Source organism: Capra hircus, chromosome 1, assembly GCF_001704415.2.
Source record: "Capra hircus breed San Clemente chromosome 1, ASM170441v1, whole genome shotgun sequence".
In the NCBI taxonomy this organism is placed as follows: Eukaryota; Metazoa; Chordata; class Mammalia; order Artiodactyla; family Bovidae; genus Capra; species Capra hircus.
The window spans coordinates 123,551,792-123,574,226 of NC_030808.1; positions in this window are offsets into that span (position 1 = coordinate 123,551,792).

Here is a 22,435-nt window from a genome sequence, read left to right on the forward strand (position 1 = left end):
GAAAAAGTTGGCGTAAAGCTCAACATTCAGAAAACGAAGATCATGGCATCTGATCTCATCACTTCATGGCAAATAGATGGGGAAATAGTGGAAACAGTGTCAGACTTTATTTTGGGGGGCTCCAAAATCACCACAGATGGTGACTGCAGCCATGAAATTAAAAGACACTTACTCCTTGGAAGAAAAGTTATGAACAACCTGGATAGCATATTGAAAAGCAGAGACATTACATTGCCAACAAAGGTCCGTTCAGTCAAGGCTATGGTTTTTCCATTGGTCATGTATGGATGTGAGAGTTGGACTGTGAAGAAGGCTGAGCGCCAAAGAATTGATGTGTTTGAACTGTGGTGTTGGAGAAGACTCTTGAGAGTCCCTTGGACTGCAAGGAGATCCAACCAGTCCCTTCTGAAGGAGATCAGCCCTGGGATTTCTTTGGAAGGAATGATGCTAAAGCTGAAACTCCAGTACTTTGGCCACCTCATGCAAAGAGTTGACTCGTTGGAAAAGACTCTGATGCTGGGAGGGATTGGGGGCAGGAGGAGAAGGGGACGACAGAGGATGAGATGGCTGGATGGCATCATGGACTTGATATACGTGAGTCTGAGTGAACTCCGGGAGATGGTGATGAACAGGGAGGCCTGTCATGCTGTGATTCATGGGACCGCAAAGAGTCAGACACGACTGAGTGACTGAACTGAACTGATAGAACATATGGGGCTTTCTTGGTGGCTCAGACAGTAAAGAATCTGCCTGCAATGTGAGATCCCTAGGTTTTATCCCTGGGTCTGGAAGATCTTCTGGAAAAGGAAATGTCAACCCACTCCAGCATTCTTGCCTGGAAAATCCCATGGACAGAGGGGCCTAGTGGGTTACAGTCCATGGGGTCACAAAGAATCAAACATGACTGAACAATTAACATTTTCACCTCACTTTCATAGATCATTTAAAACATACTGGACATTATGAAGTAGATATTTGGTACCTGGACTTGGGTTTTTCATACAGCTAGTGAATGACTACATGGACCAACAAAACAAGTCACTAAATAATATCAATCATCTCCTGGTCATGGACCACTCTGAATGCAGTGGACACAGAGGTGAAAAAGAAAGGCAGGGTATTACCCTTGGAAATTTGCACTTAACTGGGTATACAAAGAAAATAAACACAAAGTAAATAAATTTTAAATGCCAGTTCAGTGTTTGCTGAATGCTGTAAAGAAAGTAAACACAGTTATGTGATGGGAAGTAATGAGGAAAAGCAATGCAGGTAGGATGAGGGGTGAAATTAAGCCGACAAAGAAGCCCAGCCATGTGCCTGACCTGAAGAATCAGACTCATGGAAGGTCAAAAGCGCTAAGACAAGCAAAGCTTCCATGTTTTCTCAGAGAAAATAGAGCAACATAGCTGAGCTCAATAAACAAAGAGAAGCTACAGAATGCATGCAAGAAATAGGTAAGAACTGGCTGTGCAAAGACTCAGTGGATATGGGGGGATGTCTGGGTTTAATTCTGTGATTTTATTTAGCAATGTCTGAACTGGTATTAGGACTTCCCTGGTGGCTCAGACGGTAAAGCGTCTGTCTACAATGCAGGAGACCTGGGTTCGATCCCTGGGTTGGGAAGATCCCTTGGAGAAGGAAATGGCAATCCACGCCAGTACTATTGCCTGGAAAATCCCATGGACAGAGAGCCTGGTAGGCTACAGTATTAGTCTTAAAAAGAGCTCTGGTATTAGTCTTTAAAAGAGATTTCTTACTTCTGTGTGAAGACTGAGCTACTGCAGAGTGAGAATGGAAGTGAGAACCCCTGAGGAGGCTAATGCAGGATCTAGGCAAGAAATATGGTGTCAAGGACTAGGGTGGTGCCTTGGAGGTGGAAAACCAAATAATGAAGGGATTTTAAGGGCATGGCTGCTGGATTGGAGGCAGGTAAGGCAGGATAAATTAAAGATACTTTCAGGGCTTCAGGCTAGACTGGCTGGATGTATTGCTCTGGGGAGTCACATTGTTACCTAGTGAAGAATTTAACAGGATTCAGGAGATACGTTACAATAGCTACAGCTTTCAAATACTTTGCTCTTCACAAATTAGACAGTCACTGCAGTTTTCCTGTGGACATCGTCACTCATTTACATTAATGCTAAGTGCTTTCTGAAGTGAAAAAATGAGGAATGGATCTAAAAATAGCACAGAGAGTGTCTTACACATGTGAACGGCACAAGTGATGGTGTGTGTGTGTGAGAGAGAGAGGATGGAAAGAAGGAGAGAAAGAAGGAAGGAAGGGAGAAAGAGGGAGGGAAGACAGAGAAAGAAGACTGACTTTGAAGACAGTGTGTTTGCTGGGGTGAGGTGAAATTGCTGACAAAACAGCTGGCCTAGAGGTATCAAAGAAAGTGATTTTAGAGGATTGGAAGTCCTGGGCCTACTATGGATACAGTTATAGTAGATGAAATTTTTATGCCTTTGATTTTATTTTTTTATTTTATTTATTTATTTTTTTTCTGACTTAACTGTTTGATTTATGCCTTTGATTTTAAAGATGGTTTGTAAAAGTGAAAAACATAACACAGTCTCACCTCAGTATTATGACTGATGCTTGATGTCTTACTCTAAAGTTAAGAATGATAGTTTGTAATTTCAAATCTAAAGGCTAGGTTCATGATAACTACTATTTACACAGGAATTGAGGATTGAGATAGGAGATAGCCCTATGTAAGCGAGAGAGCAATTATTCTAAGGTTTGTCAGGATACTGCCATCTCAGGAGGTTATGAGGCTGCCTGGTCAGAAGAGCTTGAGAACAATGGTATCTGAGACTGTCAAAGTTTGAGATATTGTGAAAATTGAATAAACCTAGAGTAGATTAAGTGTTAAAGAGAAGATTCATCCTCAACTGTATTCCAGCCTGATCCAAAGTAGTTATATTTGCCAGAAATTAATGTAAACTAAAAATTTCCTTGGAAACTACCTCATAACAAATTCAATTTAACTTTAAATTGATATACAAACAAAGCCTTAGCCTTTTAGATTATGTGAGTCTCTGTTTACCTTCTCCAAGATACCAAAAGTATAGCTTGATTTCATCTATTCAGCAAAAGTTATTTTATTTTTATTTTTTTAAGTTTAAACTCTTCACTAAGTGAAACTGACCATTAGTTAAATCGAAGCATCCACCTGTACTGCCCTAAGAAACCAAGAGATGCAACACCAACCAAAGTCAGCCGAGGTGAGTATCACAAATAACAGTCTATCCCCTTCCTCACTTCCCAAGCCCAGTGGCATTAACAGAAAAAAAGAAACAAAGAAAGGGGGAAAGAAAGAGAGTAAGAAAGAAACTAGGGCAACTAAATGACAGATGCCAACTTGCCAAATAAAACTTGAGTATTCTGCAAGAGGACAAATAAAAGTCATTTGAAAACGACTAATCAAAAAAAAAAAAAAAAAGTAGAAGAGAACCTGCAGTAAACTCCTAAGAATGTTGATTTTCCCCTGATGCTCTTAAGGTTAAGTTGATGTGACAGAGAGTGGTCCACAGTTATTTCAAACTTCACAGTGCTGGAGCTAAAGGCCAATTTAATTAGCACTTTTATTACTCTAGAACAAGGTTTTTAAATAGCAATGGATTCTTCTATAAGTTTAAAATTGAGTATTTTTATTCCTTCTGTATATCAGTAATTTTTTTTAACTCTTTAGTTTTCTAAATGTAACCTCTATTTCCTACACTGCCTTTTTTTTTCAAGATAAATGGTTGTTTCTTTTCATAACACAGAAACAAGAGAATATAAACTATATGAAAACAAAATTTACCCTCAGTTCAGTTCAGTTCAGTTCAGTCACTCAGTTGTGTCCGACTCTTTGCGACCCCATGAATCACAGCACGACAGGCCTCCCTGTCCATCACCATCTCCCGGAATTCACTCAGACTCACGTCCATCGAGTCCGTGATGCCATCCAGCCATCTCATCCTCAGTCGTCCCCTTCTCCTCCTGCCCCCAATCGCTCCCAGCATCAGAGTCTTTTCCATGGAGTCAACTCTTCGCATGAGGTGGCCAAAGTACTGGAGCTTCAGCTTTAGCATCATTCCTTCCAAAGAAATCCCAGGGTTGATCTCCTTCAGAATGGACTGGTTGGATCTCCTTGCAGTCCAAGGGACTCTTAAGAGTCTTCTCCAACACCACAGTTCAAAGGCATCAATTCTTCGGCACTCAGCCTTCTTCACAGTCCAACCCTCACATCCATACATAATCACAGGAAAAATCATAGCCTTGACTAGACGGACCTTAGTCGGCAAAGTAATGTCTCTGCTTTTGAATATACTATCTTGGTTGGTCATAAATTTACCCTAGAATCACTATAGGCATGTTTTAGGTGAATTTCAAAAATTGCCTTAATACAGAAACAGAGTCAACTTTGTCTATGCCATAGACCACAGTCTCTGACAGAGGCCTTTTGTGATGTTATTTCAGGTGAGTCTGGGGAGGAATTGTTCAGTTCTTTCCCAGGTACCTTATACAATTCCATCATTAGCTATCCTCAGTCAGCACAAAGACATTGTTTCTCAACATTCTTCTTGAATCAACTTCTGTCAGTTTCTCTACAGTATCCTCTCTCTGATCTTACTCTTTCTTCAGCCCATCTTTAGTCGATGTATAGCTAGAATGTCATTCTTCTGAGCTCAATTATTTTGGTAGCTTTAGTTTCACATGAAAATGTTTACTTTGGGGTGGGAACACTTATAGATTACAGAATGGAGTAACCTGTGTTTATGCTTAAAAGAGGTGATCATACTGATATATATGAACTCTCCAATGAACTGCATATAGAAGTCAAGGGACTACGGATAAGGTACTAATTGCCAGCCACGTGCCTCCTCTTGTCCCCTCAGTGGTCAAGCTTACAAGGACAAATTGAGGGCAGTGAGATGCTGCTTCTAAAAATATTCTCACTCGTGTTAAACAGTCATGCTTGAGTGCATAATATCTGCTAGACATAGACAAAATATAAAAGTAGCAAACTTTGTACCACATTGTTTTGGTCTTTTTAGTAAGGATATGTTTTAATATTTTGGTGCCTTTTAACTTTCAGTTTGCACATTTTATAAGGATTCATTTACTGCAAAATGCCCCCAGTGTTGATAATGCCAGCTATTGCTTGCAAAATTCCTTTTTCCTTTGCACTAAAGAACAGCAGCATGGAAGGTTATCAACTCTAAACCATTTCATGGTTAGTAAGGTTAAAAAAGCAATATAATATTAATAGATTTTAAAGGTTTATATAGTGGAGGGATTTTTTTTAAAGCTATTCATAGTATGTCTAGCTACATGGCATTTTACAAGTATCTAGGGGTTGAATCTGTAATTTAAAAATACTGAGATTTTTGCTTTTTCATTAATATTGAGCATCCAAACTACATCAGAAATATATACACATCCACAAAGATTACACCATTTAGATTAGTTTTCTTCCCTGAATTCTATTCAGATGTTTTAAAACACACATACAGCCACAATGTCTTAATTTGCTGTCTTTAACTGAAATTAAATTGCTGTTGGATCCAGTACCTAATTTTCATATTTGTTTAAATATGTACATTGTGGAAATAAATGAAAAACATTGAGATGAAAACAGAGGCAATTCAGAATTTGTTATCACAAAGGAGTCTGTCCATCACTTGTGTTTGGCAGAGACTCAAGTAGCTGGGAGAGTAGGAAAGTTAAATAGCTTTTTTTTTTTTTTAAAGAAAGACTTCAGGTTTACCTGATTGGAGGTTGTTGGCTAGGAAGGTTGGAAGAAGGTTAAACTAGAAGCAGGGCTTCTTGTGTGATAAGTTTGGGGAACAAACTTGTCTTTCTCTACCTGGTCCTGAGCTGGAAGCAGGAAACCATATAGGAAAGTGGAGAGTCATAGGCTAAGTTCTGTCCATCTGGGGCTTGATTATACAGAGGTTGTGATTTGGCTTCCAACGCTGGTTGCTGCAGTATGGGGGCCAAAGAGAGTGCTATTTTTATATATGACCTCACCATTATTTAATTATATGTTCAGAATCTCAGGGTTATATCTAAAATAAAACAATCTTTTGCTGATTAGGTACCACAAAAATATAACTCAACATTGATCATTATTAGAGAAATTCAAATCAAAACTACAATGAGATATCACCTCACACCAGTCAGAATGGGCATCATCAAAAAATCTACAAACAATAAATGCTGGAAGGAATATAGAGCATTTGCACTTTTGGTGGGAATATGAATTAATACAACCACTATGGAACACAGTAAGGAGATTCCTTAAAAAACTAGGAATAAAACTTTTTTTTTTTTTGCAAAATTAATTGCAATTATCATAGTAATCCTATTACTGGGCATTTACCCTGATAAAATCATAATTTAAAAAAGACCCATGTAACCCAATATTCTTTGTAGCACTATTTATAATAGCCAGGACATGGAAGAAACCAAGATGTTCAATGACAGATGAATGGATAAAGAGGTTGTGGTACATATATACAATGGAATATTACTTAGCCATAAAAGGAACAAATTTGAGTCAGTTGCAGTGAGATGGATGAACCCAGAAGCTGTTATACAGAGCGAAGTAAGTCAGAAAGAGAAAAACACTTATCATACATAAATGCATATATATGGAATCTAAAAAGTGGTACTGATAAACCTATTTGCAGAGCAGAAATAGAGACATAGATATAGAGAACAGGCTTGGGGATACAGGGCAGGGAAGAAGAGGGTGGGATGAATTGAGAAAGGAGCATTGATTTCTATACACCCCATGGACTATAGCCCTCCAGGCTCCTTTGCCGTAGGATTTTTCAGGCAAGAATACTGGAGTGGGTTATCATTTCCTTCTCCAGGGGATCTTCTGACCCAGGGATTGAATCCATATCTCTTAAATGCCCTGAATGCAATCAGGTTCTTTACCACTAGTGCCACCTGAGAAGCTATATATACACTTCCATGTGTATATATATGTCAGCATTTATAGATAGAGAGTGGGAAGTTGCTATATAACACAGGGAGCTCAGCCCAGGGTTCTGCTCTGTGATGACCTGGAAGGGTGGGATAGGGGTGGTGAGGGGGAGGCTCAAGAGGGAGGTGATATGTGTGTGTCTGTGTGTATATGTGTGTGTGTGTGTGTGTTTATTCATGTTGTTGTACAGAAGAAACAAACACAGCATTGTAAAATAATTATCTGGCAATTAAAAAATTAAAAGGGAAAAATAACTGTCTTTATAAGGTATGGTTGGGATGCATTTCTCCATGAGTTTCTTGTTTTTCTGCAAATCTTGCAAGTAGAGGCATGAACATCTTTTTTTTTTTCCAGATTATTTTTCAAGGATGTTTGTATAAGAATTATAGAAGATATAGAGAGTAGCTCCTTCCAGAGGGGAATATAGGTATGTTTACAACCAAGTGCATCAAAGCTAATGTGAGCCTCCAGGAAACATTTGGAGAAGTTTGCTTTAAAAATCATTTTATGGAGCCTAAGTATAAAGCCTAATTTTAATCCTCCTCAGCTGTAGTGCAAAATTACTGTGTGTGTGACATCCAGTGGGAGGCCTTTCATGTGTTGTTGTGGCGTTTGGGGACAAGGAAGACTAAAGTTAACAGGACATTTGAGCTGCTTGCTGTGTTGTCAGGGTTAAAGTCCTTTGTCTCTGATTCAGGAATATCATGTCTTCTTCAACATCCAAGAAACTGTTGCAGGATAGCTTGTAAGCTTAAAAACAAGGCAAAATGTCAAACTCTTCTTTTCTTGATAAGAATTAGGTATTAAAACTCAAATAATAAAATTTATGAGTTTGTTTGTGTGTGTGTGCTCATTCACGTCTGACTCTTTGTGACCCTATGTACTATAGTCCACTAGGCTCCCCTATCCATGAGATTTTCCCGGCAAGAATGATAGAGTGGGTTGCCATTTTCTCCTCCAGGGGAATTTCCCAACACTATTATCTATTTCTTCCTCTGATTTAGGAATATAACCAAGATTACAAAATAATGCACACAAATGTAAAAAAGCACCTTAGAAAAAACTCATATAAAGTAATTCAGACTGTCTTTGGTAAATGGAAAGCAATTTAGTGCTTAAGGACAGGTGGGGCTAATGAAATAAGGCTTTGGACTGTGTTTGTCAAGATAAATGTGAATGACTCTTCCCCAGGTGGTTGGTATTAAAATAAGGCCAATCATCAAAACTGTGTAAGAGTGCAAAAGATTACAGAAAAGGCTCAGACTTAATTTATGTCTAATACTTCCTACTTCATCTTTCTCCAGATCTCATAAAAAATAATTGCAGCAGAGGTACCAAACATCTCTGCTTCATGATAAATTATCAGCGCAGCTGGCATATCTAAATTGTTTACTTACAAGGTGCCAACATTTTTATCTCAATGAATGTAACCTAACCAAAAAAAAAAAAATTCATATGCTTAAAATACATCTGAATAGTCAACCATGGTTTGGAAAAATAAATTACATTTTTTAAAATGTATTTACATAAGATAGCTTTTAAGTCTCTGCAATACATTGGAGTACACACTATCCCATAGCATTTTGCAAAGTCCTATTCTGTTCAATAGTGGGTCCTTCTCTAACTCAGGTTATTATTAATCAAGTTTGTTAGTCTAAAATTTTTGTTGTCTGAGAATTTTAAATCAATTCTAATTTATCCAATAATAAAGTTTGAGACTATGTACAGAGCCTATGTACTTTTGAAAGAATGACCCAGAGCTTGGATTAAAATATTCAGATACAGAGTTTTCCATGTGTTAAGCCACAGAGGCAAGGACATTCCTAAATCTGCCAGGACACTGCATTTTCTTGTTGAGAAGGAAGGCCAGTACACTTTAAACTTCAAGACAAACTACTTTTTAAACTAAGAACTAAATATATGTGCAATGGATAGATGACCTTGAAAGTGGCCACCACATAAAGTTTCTCATTCTTTAGAAAGTATAATATGTAATCTATGTGATAAGAATTATAATGTTAATTTTCAGGAATTGGAGACAACTTCAGACAAATGTCCCGAAAGTAAAATGAACAGTAATCACATATGCAAAGAGAATGCTTATGAATGTGGTGGTGGTTTAGTCACTAAGTCTTGTCCGACTCTTGCAACCCCATGGACTGAAGCCTGCCAGGTTCCTCTGTCCGTGGGATTCTCCAGGCAAGAATATTGAAGTGGGTTGCCATTTCCTTCTCCAGGGGATCCTTCCGACCCAGTGGTCAAACTTGGGTCTCCTGCATTGCAGGCAGATTCTTTACTGACTGAGCTGTAAGGGAAGCCCTGCTTATAAATGTATGGAGGCCCAAATATTCCCTGGATTTAACTAGGAAGGCATAGAAATCACCCTCTAAACTCTACCATATTCAAATATGAGTTAAGAGTTGTGCTTCCATAAACATTTCCAATATAATTTAAGCCGAAGGTAAAATGAGAAATTTAATGATAGAAAATTAAATTGTTTTCCTATTGTTCAGCAGACAATTTTAATGTCCACTTCCAAAAGACCAATTTATTTCATCATCAGTTCAGTTCAGTTCAGTCTCTCAGTCGTGTCCGACTCTTTGTGACCCCATGAACTGCAGCAGGCCAGGCCTCTCTGTCCATCACCATCTCCCGGAGTTCACTCAGACTCACGTCCATCGAGTCGTGATGCCATCCAGCCATCTCATCCTCGGTCGCCCCCTTCTCCTCCTGCCCCCAATCCCTCCCAGCATCAGAGTCTTTTCCAATAAGTCAACTCTTCGCATGAGGTGGCCAAAGTACTGGAGTTTCAGCTTTAGCATCATTCCTTCCAAAGAAATCCCAGGGCTGATCTCCTTCAGAATGGAATGGTTGGATCTCCTTGCAGTCCAAAGGACTCTCAAGAGTCCAACACCTCAGTTCAAAAGCATCAATTCTTCAGTGCTCAGCCTTCTTAGACGGACCTTAGTCGGCAAAGTAATGCCTCTGCTTTTGAATATGCTATCTGGGTTGGTCATAACTTTTCTTCCAAGGAGTAAGGGTCTTTTAATTTCATGGCTGCAGTCACCATTTGCAGTGATTTTGGAGCCCCCCCAAATAAATTCTGACACTGTTTCGACGGTTTCCCCATCTATTTCCCATGTAGCGATGGGACCAGATGCCATGATCTTTGTTTTCTGAATATTGAGCTTAAGCCAACTTTTTCACTCTCCACTTTCACTTTCATCAAGAGGCTTTTTAGTTCCTCTTCACTTTCTGCCATAATGGTGGTGTCATCTGCATATCTGAGGTTATTGATATTTCTCCCAACAATCTTGATTCCAGCTTGTGCTTCTTCCAGCCCAGCGTTTCTCATGATGTACTCTGCATATAAGTTAAATAATCAGGGTGACAATATACATCCTTGATGTACTCCTTTTCCTATTTGGAACCAGTCTGTTGTTCCATGTCGAGTTCTAACTGTTGCTTCCTGACCTGCATATAGATTTCTCCAGAGGCAGGTCAGGTGGTCTGGTATTCCCATCTCTTTCAGAATTTTCCAGTTTATTGTGATCCACACAGTCAAAGGCTTTGGCATAGTCAATACAGCAGAAATAGGTGTTTTTCTGGAACTTGCTTGCTTTTTCCATGATCCAGTGGATGTTATTTCATCATGAACAGTTTAATATTAATCAGGATAAGTCATTGATGTCCCATAACTTGATAAAAATAACTTGAGCTCACCCAGCATCCCCTGTCTTGTTTCAAGCTTCTAAAGCTATCTTCAGAATTGTCATTTTGCCTCCTCACCGGCAGAGGGAAGAACTCTTTGCAGGGGAACAGCACTAGTTCTTGAACTAAATGATCTAATGACATGTTATTTTGGTCTTTTACATTGCTATGAGCTTATCTCCCAGACTCAGAAACTATAAAATAATACATCCATTATTTTTCTCAACATGAAATATTAAGGACCAAATCTGGGACTGTGGTGATCTCACATAGTAACTGATGGAAGAGTTTACCTGAACCAGCTCATCTGTTCCTCTTCATTGACACAATGAGCTATTAGAATAGTTTTCCTATAAAACATCAGTTCAGTTCAGTTCAGTTCAGTCGCTCAGTCATGTCCGACTCTTTGCGGCCCTGTGAATCGCAGCATGCCAGGCCTCCCTGTCCATCATCATCTCCCAGAGTTCACTCAGACTCACATCCATCGAGTCTGTGATGCCATCCAGCCATCTCATCCTCTGTTATCCCCTTCTCCTCCTGCCCCCAAACCCTCCCAGCATCAGAGTCTTTTCCAGTGAGTCAACTCTTCACATGAGGTGGCCAAAACTGGAGTTTCAGCTTCAGCATCATTCCCTCCAAAGAAATCCTAGGGCTGATATCCTTCAGAACGGACTGTTTGGATCGCCTTGCAGTCCTAGGGACTCTCAAGAGTCTTCTCCAACACCTCAGTTCAAAAGCACCAATTCTTCGGCACTAAGCTTTCCTCACAGTCCAACTCTCACATCCATACATGACCACGGGAAAAACCATAGCCTTGACTAGACGGACCTTAGTCGGCAGTGTAATGTCTCTGCTTTTGAATATGCTATCTAGGTTGGTCATAATTTTTCTTCCAAGGAGTAAGCATCTTTTAATTTCAAGGCTGCAGTCACCATCTGCAGTGATTTTGGAGCCCAAAAACATAAGTCTGACACTGTTTCCACTGTTTCCCCATTTACTTCCCATGAAATGATGGGACCAGATTCCATGATCTTCATTTTCTGAATGTTGAGCTTTAAGCCAACTTTTTCACTCTCCTCTTTCACTTTCATCAAGAGGCTTTTTAGCTCCTCTTCACTTTCTGCCATAAGGGTGGTGTCATCTGCATATCTGTTGGTGCTTAATATGAAACTCAAAAGAGGAAGTGGAGGTTCCAAAGAAAATCCCAGATGAAAATATAGTCTATCTGAGTAGAAGTGACTGTAAGTCCCCCAAAAAAATGTTTAAAGGGATAAATAACTTTTCAATTGAATGTTACTTGAAACATTTTGAAACTAGTTCCAGAGGTGAGATGGTTTTTAGAAAAACAAGAAAATAGTAAATTTGGATGCAAATTTAAAATCCAAGAGTGTCTGATGCAGATACAAGTTATATTTTGGGAAAACCACCTAAGAAGAGGTGTAAAGTTCTAGATTTGTTCAACTCCAAACAAAGGTTGGAGAAAAGATTCTGCCACATGGCTGAGGAACAGAGCTGTTTGAATCACTGCTATGTACACAGAAACCTAGTAAGATGGTAGATTCCCCATCTCTTTACCAAACCAAATGGTCACCTTGAGGTGGGACTCTAAGTCCTCATCCTTTTGATGGCATATAATCTTACATTTGGGCTTTCCAGGTGGCACTAGGGGTAAAGAACCTGCCCGCCAATGGAGGAGACATAAGAGATGCAGTTTCGATTCCTGGTTTGGGAAGATCTCCTGGAAGAGGGCATTGCAACCCAATCCAGTATTCTTGCCTGGAGAACCCCATGGACAGAAGAGCCTGGCAGGCTACAATCCACAAAGTTGCAAAGAGTTGGACATAACTCAAAGAAATTAACATGCACACAACCTTATATTTTAGTTTTGGTTTGCAGTCCTTTAAGCTAAGACATTAAGTTTATTTTAAATAATTTTACCTCTTTGCAACAAAGCTTCTGTTATGGCTAAGGCTTCATGTCCAGGGCTAGTAAGTTAATCTGTGGATGTTTCACATCATTCTAACAGGGAGTAAGAATCAATCTGTATGAGAATGTTGTCTCAACAGTGGTTCTTAGTTGACCAGTTGATGGACCGGGAGGCCTGGCGGGCTGCGATTCATGGGGTTACAAAGAGTCAGACACGACTGAGCGACTGAACTGAACTGAAGAAGTGGGGCATAGAACCTATAGGTTACTACAGAGGAATAGGTACTTAAAGGCAGATCCAGCATCTGTGAACAACAGGTCGGCAGGGAGAGCATAATCTGGGCTTCCTAGGTGGCTCAGTATTCTTGTCTGAAGAATCCCATGGTTAGAAGAGCCTGGTGGGTTACAGTCTATACAGTAGCAAAGAGTTGGACATGACTGAAGTGACTTTGCACACACACAAGCACAGAGCATAATCTAAAGTATAGTATTAATATTAGGAAGAGACTCAGGCAAGCTTTATTTCTCTTCAGAGACTTTCAGCAAGGGTTAGAGGAGGACGCTTTTAGGTGCACAAAAGAAACCAAAGCAGCATCTGTAAGAAGTAAATATCAGACAGGTGAGAAATGGTTATCATTAAATAAGGAAATCTATGGCAATTAATTATTAGGGTAAATGGGAATGAGGTCAAAGTTAAAGAACTGCAGCATCCTGAAGGGATAGCAGTAGTCACATAGAGTCCCCAGCTGAAAAAAAGCAAGATTCTAAGTATCTGAATAGATTCACGGCTCATGCTCACATGGTGTTTACAACTTCAGCTGGGCCTTTAGTCTGTTCTACTGTGATCCGAGGAACTCTACAAGGCAGCACCATGTCTGTACGTTATCTGCTGTCCTAAATGGATTACTTCATTTTCCTTACTCGTTTACCACACTGTTGTCTTGCAACCTCCTGCTTGCAACACAAAGTGCAGTTTCTCTTGTCCACAAGTTCTTGAATTTGTGAACTCAGTGCTGATTTCCTGATTGTCTTAGCTTATTGGTATTGGCTGACCACATTGGATTTGGCAGCCTTTTCTTTACACGTGTTTCCTGACTCACGCTCTGGATCTCATCTGTTCTACATTGTGGTATCGAGTCTTGGATCCCAACACATCACTGCTGCTCCTTAGGGAACCTTACTCCACTTGCTGTTATAGAGTACAAATAATCATGATTTTCCTCCACTCAGCGTCTGCCCCCTAACAAACAAGAGCATACATAGTGAATAAGACAGAGAACAGGCTGTCAGACTCAGAAGACAAGCTTCAGCATAAATGAGTTAGTTACCGTAGCATATAAGCAAATTTTGTTGACTCATGTCTCCATTTGCTTAACTTTAGGATTCTTGACTTTGTATTGCCTGTCCTCTGTATGTATTGATATTTCTGGAAGCCTCTGTAAGGACGACTTCAGTTCAATTCAGTTCAGTTCAGTTGCTCAGTCGTGTCCGACTCTTTGCGACCCCATGAATCGCAGCAAGATGACTTATAGGTACTCTATTCCCCATGTATTCACATGTAGACATCAGGAACTAAAATACCTCCCAAACAGTTCAGGAGCCATGTCTGCTGACCTGGGCATGGTGGGACATCCACTGTACTCTGCTGTTCTATTATAGAGGGTAGCCACCTGCTTTGCTTGTTTATACATTTTTATGGTGAATATCACAAATATTTCACTTCAGCTTCCAAGTATTCAAGTCCGAGTTTGAGAAGTAAAAGATGCAACCAGAGTTTACAGCAGAAACAGAAAGTGCATTTCTTCCCATAGGGTTACAGCATTTTCAACAGATTCCAAAGAAGTCATTTCTGTGTTCCAAGATGTAGCAGCATAGTTTTTTGCTTGGCCTTGTTTTTATTTTCCCTCTTAGCCTGCTCTTTTCTAGGACTTAAAGGGCTGGCTTGAGGACAAATACAGTTGAACGACAATGCACTGTGTCCAGACTGCCTGTTCGCCTCAGGACAACAAGAATTAGTTATAAACCTCAATGTGCTGACTCCGTTCCATAGCATGTGCTCAGCCATGCAGTTCCACACATTTGCTACTCATGTTCCATCTCTGAGCAGGTGACTTGAGGAACCAAGAACCCTGTTCTTGGAATTTGGTTTACCTTATGTTAATCAAGGAAGGCTGACGTAGGTAGACCAATAATTAAAGAATAGATGGATATTTCTTAAGTACACTGCTGTACTACAGAGGTTCTCAGGCCTAGCTATGTACCAGAATCACAATTTTACAATTAAAGATGAGACTCAAGGACTTTATACAACTAGTGCAAAGTCAAATAGCAAGTGAATTATGGTCTGACATGGGATTGTTAAGTCCAAAGTCTATGTTCATTTTGCAGTGCTACACTGCCTCCCTGTAACCTTTTTTTTCCTACTAAGGAATTAATTGATTTTAGATCTAAGAGAAATATAGAAGCAACATTAAACTCGACTTCTCAGAATTTTCCTCTATGTAAAAATTACATCATTTGAAATGTTTCTTGGGAAGTATAACATCTGAATATCATCAGGGCATGTGAATGTCATACATTATGTATTTATGAATGTGAATCATGAAAATAAAAAAATGACCATGAAAATATAGTCATGATTTTGATGATTTATCATGGAAATAGCTTCTAGAATGATGGAAAGTGGCTTAGAATATAAAGTTGCATACATAATACAGTTTGATCTAGTACTGCTGATTAAGTTAATTCCTTCTGATGGGCTGAGAGAAAATGCAAGCAGACAGACAGCTTTGTGACACAGAGCACATCATGAGTTTAACTGAATTTTTCACCCGATTTGAGCTGCATAAATTACCTGATCGCTCAGTTTTCCCTTTGAAATTCTCCCAATGGGGATTCCACAAACTCCCAATTAACCTTAACAAGAGAGCCAAGCTACTCAAATTGCTTGAGTAATGCACGTTTCGAATATAGTTCATTGTTTTGCTCCATTAGAGCTTAGGGACCAGATAGCTACTCAATACCTTGTTCTTTAGTAACAAAACCCAAGTATTATTCTAGGTAATAATTTTCCTAGCCAAGAAGCTACATTTCCTAGTCTTCCATGAAGCTAGAGATGACTAATGAGAAATAAGTGAAGGTTGGTAGGTAAAATTAGGGGAAAGCTCTTTTAGAAGCAGACAGAGCCAGCACACACCCTCTCCCTTATTCCTGCTGCTTCTCTGAAATGCAGGTTATGATGAAAAGAATTCACTCAATCAGCCATTTTTGGAGAGTTCACTCTATCACCTCCACATCTGGAGGTGATTCTAAAAGTGGAAGACTTATGCAAAGAATGATGAAATGGAAAAAGAGAGAAAAGGCGATTGAATCACCACATAACAGTTAAATAGCTCTGGACTATATTTCTAGTTTTCCTGTATGAGAGAGAAACAAACCTCTGTCATGTTGAAGCCACAGTTATTTCTGTTGTCACCTGCAGCCAAACGCAATTCCAAGCTTATATTATACATAGTCTTTTCGGCGCCTAGGGCTACCTAGTGCTCAAGGAACAAAAAGGTCATCAAAGCAGTGTCTTAATGATATGTCTAGGATGTTGACCTCTTTATCCTTAAGCTTTCATTATTTGTCTCTTTTTTTATTACCTGAAGGTTGTGTTGTTATTTGCGAAATGAAAGTACATTGTTTGAATAGGGAAAACAGAGTTTAAGGTGATATTGGCAGTCAGCATGGTTTAATGAAAATAGGCTTGGGATTTAGAATCAGTGAGTTCTGAATTCATATTCCACTTCTGACAATTCTCAGCTGTGTGCCTCCTGTACAAATTATTTGGTTTTTCTAGGGGTAAAATCAGAGAAGGCAATGGCACCCCACTCCAGTACTCTTGCTTGGAAAATCCCATGGACAGAGCAGCCTGGTGGGCTGCAGTCTATGGGATCGCGACTGAACAACTTCACTTTCACTTTTTACTTTCCTGCATTGGAGAAGGAAATGGCAACCTGCTCCAGTGTTCTTGCCTGGAGAATCCCAGGGACAGGGGAGCCTGGTGGGCAGCCATCTATGTGGTCGCACAGAGTCAGACATGACTGAAGCGACTTAGCAGCAGCAGCAGCAGCAGCAGCAGCAGCAGCAGCAGGGGTAAAACAGGAATAATAAGAGCCACCTCATAGGGTAGATATTTAACATAAGACTATAAAGTATCATGATATTCAATAATAGCATGTATTGTTTTTATTGTTTAATTCCTATAACAAATCCTATCCAAAGCTTAGGAAGAGATTGTTAGGGTCACAGCAAAATTCTCTATCATTATTAATTTGAGTGAACCACTATTTCTACCAATCCTGAGCTCTTTCTACCACTTATATTTTATATGTGCTTGGTTTTCCCTATAGATTCTAATTTTTTTCCATCTCAGCTCACTAGCAGAGGCTGCTCTAGACAATGGCTAGTCAAAAAATATTTGTGATTGCTGCTCGAACTGTATCTATTCTCACAAATAGAAAACATATAAAGTTGGGAGGAGGGATGGATTTCATCAGTTGGAATTCAGTTATTTCTTTGGCACTGAAGCTCGGTGTACTATAAGGCCTGAACAAAGAAAGGCCATTTTGATTACTTCTATGAATAAGCTTTCATTATTATAGTTATACGTTATGTCTTATTCCATTCTAATTCATTTTAGCTGCACAGTTTTCATTAATTTTAGGACAACTTAGCCGATGTACAGGGATTGCTTCTATGCACACTCTTGTAGACACTGAATCCTTTATTACCAGTATCACAGTGTTTTTCATGTACATTTTAAGATTGCTTTTGGTATTGTATTAGAAAATGAACAAATCCAATTTTATTTTTGTTATGGATGTCAGATTAAATTCAAACTGCATTGTAACCTACTAAACCAATTAAAAATTTCTCCTGATCTTCTTAGTAATATGTTAAAATAACCCAGTAAGCCATTTCTAGTTAGTGCCATTATAATTTTAGCATGACTTCAGCATTTGGAAACATAATTAGATAATTAATTTCACATATATTACTACATATTAATCATCGACGAGGTATTTTAAAAATGACATTCAAGTCAGTCTTTGAAATTAGGGATTACTCAAAAAAGTTATAAATGGTAGTTAGTACCATTAATGTCTGACTATAAAACAAGTGTCAGATATACAAAACAATTATACGTAAGTAATAGTATATAAACATAAGAAATTTCAAAAAAATACTAATATTAAATAATAGTGCACTAATGCACATTATCAAAATCTAGTCCCAAAGTATACTGAAAAGGTGATAAATTCACCATATATCTCACACTTATGTCCTGTCACTGATGACAATCACGTTAAATGATTAAGCAAAAACATGGACAATTATATAAATAGGAAATAAATCTAGAATAGTGAATAAGTGGTAGTACTTCATACCAATAACAAATATTTACCCATATTCATATGTATAAAAGACACCATACTTATTTCAACTAATACACATTGAAATTATTCTATATTCAGGTATTAAATCAGGTCTTGGGGATTTTAATATTACCAATATATAGTTCCTGCTTCCAGAGTGTTCACTGTCTAATAAGGGATAATTCTAATGCAATATAGTATATTATTCACCTACAGATATACACACACACATGCACATAAGTATACAAATACACACATATTCATATTCAATATTGTGTGCAAAGACATAAAGTGTACTTAATTAAGCTGCAAACTTTATAGAAGGCTTTCTAAAGATATAGATATAATACTTAATCAAATTTAGACTGACATTCTCAACACCACACTGATTTGCCTTTTGCATTCTGTTGGCTCTTCAAATTTGATAAAATACTCTCCATGAGGACATAACCAAGAGTCTTCAAGGAGACAAGAGCAATGTGAGTATATGCTTTCTTCCTGTCCCCTGCCAATCCTATCCCCAGTCACCATCAACTGAAAGCAAAAAGAAAGGACTAACAGAAAAGACAATTAAGAAAGAAACGTGAATTAGAAGTGGAAACAAAAGAGGTGTCACACATTCGCCACAAAAATTGAAGAATTTTTCTAGGTAGGTTAAATGCATATGGAACTAAATAATATTAAAATCCTAAGAAAAATAATATAACTACCTGAAAATTGCTGCTTGATTTGTTAACTAAAGGGTGCTGACAAAAGAAATAATAACTCTAAATATAGAGCTTTGTAGTTTTCCTATATAGATATTAAACATATTTTGTTAGATTTGCATCTAAGTGTTTCCTTTTGGAGGAGTTAATGTAAACGTTATCATGGTGTTAATTTCAAATTCTGTTTTGTTATTACTCATATAAAGGAATGCGATCAACTTTTGTATATTAACCCTGTGTCCCGCAATCTTGCCATAATTTCTCATTAGTTATAGGAGTGCTTTAGTCAATTCTCTCAGATTTTGTACATATTAAACCATGTCACCTGTGAGCAAAGACAGTTTTATGTCTTCTTTTTCAACCGGTATATATGTTATCTCTTTTATTTTACTGCATTAGCTAGTACTTCTAGTGTGATGTTAAAATGGAGTGGTGAGAGGGAAGATCCTTGCCTTTTACCTGATCTCAGCAGGAAAGCTCATTATTAAGCATCATATTAGTGGTGTCTTTTTTTATCAAGTTGAGGGAGTTTCCTTCTACTCCTGGTTTACTTACAGTTGATATCATGAATGGGTGCTGGATTCTGCAGATGCTTTTTCTAGAGCTGTTGATCAGTTCAGTTCATTTCAGTCACTCAGTCTTGTTTGATTCTTTGTGACCCCATGAACTGTAGCACGCCAGGTCTCCGTGTCCATCACCAACTCCTGGAGTTTACCCAAACTCATGTCCATCAAGTCGGTGATGCCATCCAGCCATCTCATCCACTGTCGTCTCCTTGCCCTCCTGCCCTCAATCTTTCCCAGCATCAGGGTCTTTTCCAATGAGTCAGCTCTCTGCATCAGGTGGCCAAAGTATTGGAGTTTCAGTTTCAACACCAGTCCTTCCAATGAATACCCAGGACCGATCTCCTTTAGGATGGACTGGATAGATCTCCTTGCAGTCCAAGGGACTCTCAAGAGTCTTCTCCAACACCACAGTTCAAAAGCATCCATTCTTCGATGCTCATCTTTCTTTATAGTCCAACTCTCACATCCATACATGACTACTAGAAAAACCAAAGCATTCACTAGATGGACCTTTGTTGGCAAAGTAATGTCTCTGCTTTTTAATATGCTATCTAGGTTGATCATAACTTTTCTTCCAAGGAGTAAGCATCTTTTAATTTCATGGCTGCAATCACCATCTGCAGTGATTTTGAAGCCCAGAAAGACAAAGTCAGCCACTGTTTCCACTGTTTCCCCATCTATCTGCCATGAAGTGATGGCACCGGATGCCATGATATTAGTTTTTTGAATGTTGAGCTTTAAGCCAACTTTTTCACTCTCCTCTTTCACTTTCATCAAGGTATGTTCATGCAATTTTTTTGTAAGCCTATCTGTGTATTAGAGTGTATTGATTGATTGTTGAATGTTTGCTGAACTAGGCTTGCATACCTGGAATAAAAACCACTTGGTCATGGAATATAATTTTTTTTTCTATATATGGCTGGATTTAAATTACTAATAGTTTGCTGAGAAATTTTGCATTTGTATTAAATGAGAGTTATTAGTCTGCAGTTTTGTTTTTTTTTACAATGCCTTTGGTTTGGGTAATAAGGTAAAGGAAAGGAAAGTGAAGTCACTCAGTTGTGTCCAAAACTTTGTGACCCCACGGACTCTAGCATACCAGGCTTCTCCATCCATGGGACTTTCCAGGCAAGGGTATTAGAGTGGGTTGCCATTTCCTTCTCCAGAGGATCTTCCTGACCCAGGGATCAAACCCAGGTCTCCCATATTGCAGGCAGACACTTTACCATCCGAGCCACCAGGGAAGCCTCAATAAGGTAAGGCTAGCTTCATAAGATAGTTATGAAGTATTCTCACTGTTCCTATCCTCTGAAAGATATTATAGAGAAGTGGTATAATTTCTTCCTTAAATATTTGATAGAATTCAGGGTTGAACCTATCTGGGAATGTGCTTTCTGTTTCGGAGGGTTAATAAGTACTGATTCAGTTTCTTAAAAGAGATACAAGCTTATTCAAATTCCCATTTCTCATGAGAGTTCTGACAGGTTGTGTTCCTCAAGGAACTGATCAATTCATTTGAGGTTATAAAAATTTTGGAACAGAGTTGTTATATAATATTCCTTAATTATCTTTCAATGCCTTATATCCTCCTGTCTTATGCATCCACAAAAAGTTGTAGACTTTTTTAGTGAATTCAAACTTTTATTTGTTGTTTAGACAGAATGATGACTTCCATGATGGTTATATGTGGAACCAAGGATCAGAAGTCCTACCAATCAGTCCTTAAAGTTTTAAATAACTTTCTAGTGTTTCTATTAAATTTTTATGGCTTTGTCTAACTTTTATGTAAAACCAAGCAGTTTTATAACTTGTTCAGTGTTTTCAGGAAGATTTTATCCTTTTTTAAGATTTTTGGTTTGGGAGGTTTATTTAAATTTATCCTTGGAGAATATACTTTAAAAAAAATATTTTACCTTTATTCAGCTTTTTAATATGTCAAAATTTTTACCAATTATAAAATTGTATTCAACAGTATAATTTTTGTCAGAGATAAAATTTTAACATTCATTAATGCTAGCAACACATACAGAAAGCATAATTAAATGGAAGTGAATGATAAATTTGAGATCTGGAAAATGGGTAGAAATATTAAAATACATATACAATATATGATTTTGTCTTAGTCCAGAAAGTTAATAAAATTCCTTCAGATGATAAAAATTAAACAAAACACTAATGGCACAAAATAATAAAAATATTATTTTTATATAAACTGATTCTTTCTATTTATATTCTCTTTCAACTACTTTGATTCAGACAATTTCTTTAAAAACAAACGATGTATTTCCAAACAGCTACAGCAACAAGAGTTTTGGGGAAATTTGGCTTTTCCCATACTCAAAATTTCTGTAAGATAAAAGGTCCCTTGCTTGACATTACAACCTAACCCTGACAGGGTTCAAATTTATGTATTTATGATTACCATTTTAAAAAAATTAAAGCTACATTCTCCACTATGTTGAGTCTTAGCTTCTATAAAGCAAGAATCATGATTGTTTTTGTCACTAATGTCTACAATGGAGTTTAACACAATGTTTGACAAGTGGCAGGGCTTAATGTATATTTTTAAGTGATTGAGCATTGCACATCTATGGAGCTTCCTTCTTAGTTATTATAAGAGCTTTAAAAAAGCCCCATTCAATTCACATCTGCTTTCTGCAGAATATTGGTGCTTTCAAATTTGAGAGAAGAGAGATACAGAAAGAGATGGTGAAAGGAAATTATCTTAGTGGGTTTCTCCCTCCAGTTGATGGAAAGATTTAATAAGGTTTAAAGGAGCTCTACAAAACATCATATAAAGATATCTCTTTTATATTACACAAAAGTGGAAATCCAGAACCACCAGCATGTGTAGAAATTAAAATTGTCCTGTAACTAATTCCATATTGTTTGTGAAGTTGCTATCAAGAGAGAGATGCAAGCCATCAAAATTATTTGAGGACTTTCTCTCAAATGTAGCATTTTAAAATCAAGTACCATGGTCTACATGGGGAAAATTGATAATAAGGGACAAGGACACACTTTTCTAAGTGTACATATTTTATAAACTTCCACACTAGAAATGTTACTTTGAGTGGAATATCTTCATCTTAGCACAAAATAGAGATAGAGATAGAGATAAA